The sequence below is a fragment of the Octopus bimaculoides genome, chromosome 11 (assembly GCF_001194135.2).
Source record: "Octopus bimaculoides isolate UCB-OBI-ISO-001 chromosome 11, ASM119413v2, whole genome shotgun sequence".
In the NCBI taxonomy this organism is placed as follows: Eukaryota; Metazoa; Mollusca; class Cephalopoda; order Octopoda; family Octopodidae; genus Octopus; species Octopus bimaculoides.
Genome location: NC_068991.1, coordinates 47,200,185 through 47,204,648, shown reverse-complemented (window position 1 = coordinate 47,204,648; position 4,464 = coordinate 47,200,185). Strand labels below are relative to the sequence as shown.

At 34.1% G+C, this 4,464-nt stretch overlaps 1 protein-coding gene across 1 annotated transcript in view; it reads left to right on the top strand.

The window, feature by feature from the left end:
• Nucleotides 1–4,464, top strand: part of LOC106883134 (ral GTPase-activating protein subunit alpha-1) — a 294,566-nt gene that overhangs the window by 164,278 nt on the left and 125,824 nt on the right. The gene's annotated exons all lie outside the window — the stretch shown is intronic.

The window sequence follows — 4,464 nt, the reverse complement described above, 5'->3', positions numbered from 1 at the left end:
ACACACACACACACACACACACACACACACACACACACACACACACACACACACACACAGAGTTTTTATCATTACTATTCTGGTGGCTGTCCTTCCTACTTCAGATGCCCCCCCCCTCCTTTTGGTTATACCATTTCCAATGCTTCTTTTTACCTTTCCATTTCACCTCCACAATCTTTACATCTTATTTCTTTTGCTTTATCCCTGGAAATTGTTTTCTCTTTATTTATTCATTTATTTCTCTTTTTATTTCTTATATTTTCAAATCTATTCAAATATATATAAATACCATGTAACAGTGGAATATGACCAATGTAGATTAAACTTCCATAAACATTTAGGTAAACATACATAACTTGGTTATCCAAATCTAGATGTTAGAAGTGAAAATAATTAAGCAGACAGAAAGCTAAAATATATCCTTCTTTAGCGAATCTTCACCTGTATTAGACAAATAAAAGTTTAGAAATAAAGATATTGGAAACATGGTGGTCCATAATTATATAATATTTCAGCTTTAATGTTGGCATCTAAAATGGGTATCAGAACTTTCAAAGCAATGGGAATTCTCAGTATTTTCTTTTTCTGGAAACAAACCAGGGAAACCTTTTTTGGGGGTCTTTCATCACCCAAATGAACATGCCTTTAGAGTATATGTTGAAGGAATTTAATAGATTAATCAACTCAGATATTTCATTAAATTATGAAAATTAGAAGCACACAATGTTAGTTTTCTTAAAGAAATTCTTAAAAACATCATTTTTGCTTGGTGGTCTTTTTAGTTGCAGGTGTTTGAGCTCAAACTGTCCGAGATATAAATCCTTTTACTAAATGAATGTCATCACTCCACTTAACCCTGTATTTGGATTATTCTGTCAGATTTGATATTTATCTATTCATATTGTTTTGAATTAATCATGTTTTATCTATTAGCTTTGAGATTTTGATGATGTGATTATTTATCTTTAGAATGATATTGTAGGGTAAGTTTGAGAGGCCAGATCTGGCCAGTTTGATTGTAAAGCAGGTAAAGTATTTGGGCTCCATAGGTTTAACTGCTTTTGGCAAAGCACCTCCTTCAGAACTATTTAAAAAAAACTATTCTTCAGCTGTCTGACCTAAGTGACTGCCTTTATCACCTTCAGACTAATTTTGTTCAAAGAAGAGTTTACAACGAGCTCTCTCTAGGGTTCACCATAGCCAGTTAAGAACAGGAAGGGCTGTTTTGTTAAAGTTTGCATTGTAATCACATTGTTCCACAATGCCTTGGCTAATTGTCTTCTATTATAATCCTTAGTTTATCTAAGTTTTGTGAATGAAATTGGCTTGGCAGAACTATATGGGAACCAATAAGATGTACTGTCCCAGTTTTTGGATGGTAGACTTGTTCCATTGTTCAGTTTGACACCATCTCATGAAATTTGGGTGCCTTTAGAAGAGACTGCTTTGCTGCAAACATTTGTCTGAGCATAGAATAAATTGGTGTCTTTAAGCACGGCTCCTCTAGGGTTGTGATTTTTCCCTTCCTTTTCTCCACCCAGAAAAATGTCATGGATGTTTCCTTTTCCTTCTCACTAAGAAGGAAATAATATTCAACTATGACAAACCCATCTTCTACTCACTCATACTGACTCACAAACTTCACATTAATAGCATTCTCATTTCTGGATTGATATGTAAAGTCCTCTTGTGATAATCTAACAACTGGTTTGTACAGGACACTTGCTTAACCAGTGTGTATTTGTGTGCGCATGTATGTGAGCCTGCATATATATGTTTCTGCATTTTTTGTATAAGCATGTTTAATTTTGTGTGTATGTGTGTTGCCTTGGGCTTTCAACATACAGGTACCATTGTGATGTATGCCATGTCTTGAGCAGTTTTAGCTTGGGTGAAGCCAGATCTCTCTCCATCTCTGAACCTATCTGATTTTTGAGAGAGAGGGAGAGTGAGAAAATAATCAGTTTCAGTACAGGAGTGGTACTTTATTTATCAAACCTGAAAAGAGGAAAAGCATGGTTAGTATTGATGGTACTCAGAATCCAAAGTATCAGAATGGAATATCATAAGGCCATCTATCCAGTACTCCAACAACTTGTCAATTTGTTGTGTGTGTTTGTATGTATGTAAAAATCTACCCAGAAATTGTGTGAAAACTGTCTATTGTGCTTGTAATTTGAATATACAGCTTTGTACTCTGTAATGTCTGCCCGAGAGTATGTTGTTATGGTTACAAGTGTCGGGAATATTTGGCTATAATTCAACGAGAGGTAGTCCAGTTGACCAAAATATCTTACAGCACTAATTACTGAAAACAAGACTCCTTTGTTTGTGTGCATGCGTCCATGTGTGTGTGTGTGTGTGTGTGTATTTGGAGTAAGATAGTCTAATAGCCTTTTCATCTTCCTTCTTCCGTGGAGTTATTTTGAATTATGAGGAGAAAAATGTTTCACTTTTCTTAAAGCTAAATCTTGGCTTGGCTTTCTTTGGAGATTATAATTTGTAAAATTTTTATATCGTATTTATTTATTTATTTATTTATTTATAGAAAAATTTTCATTTTGATTCCTTTTTTTTTTCCGTTTCTATACTAGAATGACCCCCCCCCCAAAAAAAACGAAGAACAACTCATTTCTTCACCCCTAAAGATAGTGTGTATATGGTGTAATCTCATTGACTGTTGGAAACAATCAGCAAGGGAACTAACTCTTAATGCTTAGTACAGGTATACTTCAACTTACGTCGGCAATTGGTTCCAAGACATACCACTTAACTCGAGAAACGATGTGATACGAAAAATCATTCAAAAAAATTTATTAGCTTATATCAATAAATGGTTTGTTTATATTATATCTTCACGTGTTTTTTTAAAATGATTTTACACTTCGCTATTGGTTTTTAGTTGTTTATAATTTTTTTAACCTCTTAAATACGTTCGCTGAGATTGGCGCGATGTCTGATAAATTTTAAAAACGAAAGAACTAAACAGTGTAACTAAAAACAATGTAAGTTGGGGGTATACCTGTATTTGATAGTACGAATTTGTAGTATTGTTTTAAAGGTGACAACTTTATAAATGTAGGTTTGTAACGACTGCCTTTGTATTGAAAAACTGTACAAACAACGACAGTGTAGTTTCAATTCGAGTGGAGTTATGTTTGTGATACTGTATTGAGTGCGTTTGCTAATCAGTATAGCTTGTCTGCTAGTGGTAATACCCTATAAATACGTTTCCAGTGTTGATGTTTGTGGTTTGTTTAGTTTTGATGTTATGGGTTGCTGTTATCAGGAAAATATTGAAAAAAAAAAAAAATTTTTTTCTCAACTAAGGAAATAAAACTGATGGAGTTAACTCCCTTGTCAGCCTATTCCTCATCGTCTTGTCTTAAGTTATAGTTGTTTAACTGTATCTCTGTCCTGGTCCGGTAAATCGACGATCAAGACATTCTAGTACCAACTCATCCTTGTTAATCACAATATATCTAAACTACATTATCACATGTGTCCTTCCTTTACTTTTTAAGACGGTAGCATGTGATTTGAGAGCTTTAGTTACAATTTATAGAAAGATAGCAATATAAATTTTCTTGGTTTAATGAAAGATTGTATCAGGCCGTCCCATAAGTTCTGTCCAATTTTACTTTTTTTTTAAATTGAATGAAATTCAAAAGTATTTTAGAATGTCTAATGGAATTAAAAATTATTTTTATGCATTTGTGTGCACTTAAACTAATTAAATATTTTACAGAATAATAGAATTAAAATTTATTTGATTAAAGCCCTTTCTAACATGGAAGTATCCAAAAAGCATTTGAGGCACATAATGCTTTATGAGTACAAAAAAAGGAAACTCTGCAGCCGAAGTGACTTGAAATATGCACTCAGTTTATGGGAAAGAATGCTTGAATGAAAGAACTTGCAGAAGAGGGTTTGCAAAATTCAGAAGTGGAGATTTCAACCTTGAAGATTAAGATCAAACAGGATGTCCAGTTGAGTTTGATGATAAGCTCCTTGAGGCATTACTTGAAGAAAATCCTGCATTGTCAGTTGAAGAATTGGCAATAAAGCTTAGTTCAAACCATACAACTGTTGTCATCTTCAACTACTTGGAAAGGTTCCTAAACTTGGAAAATGGGTGCCTCATGAATTGTCCGAAAGCAACCGCAAATCTCCAATTGACATCTGCTCTTCTCTCCATTCTCGCGAACTCATTTCACCCTTTTTGGATAGACTTGTGATGAAAAATGGATCTTCTATCGAAATGTTAAACGTCGTAAACAGTGGCTTGGTAAAAGGGAAAAAGTTCAACCACAACCGAGAAGGGAATTTCATGAGACAAAGGTTCTTCTCTCTATCTGGTGGGATTGCAAAGGAGTAATTCACTTTGAATTGTTACCACCTAATGCAACAATCAATGCTCAAATCTACTGTCAGCAATTAGAGCGTTTGATCCAAGATTTGAAG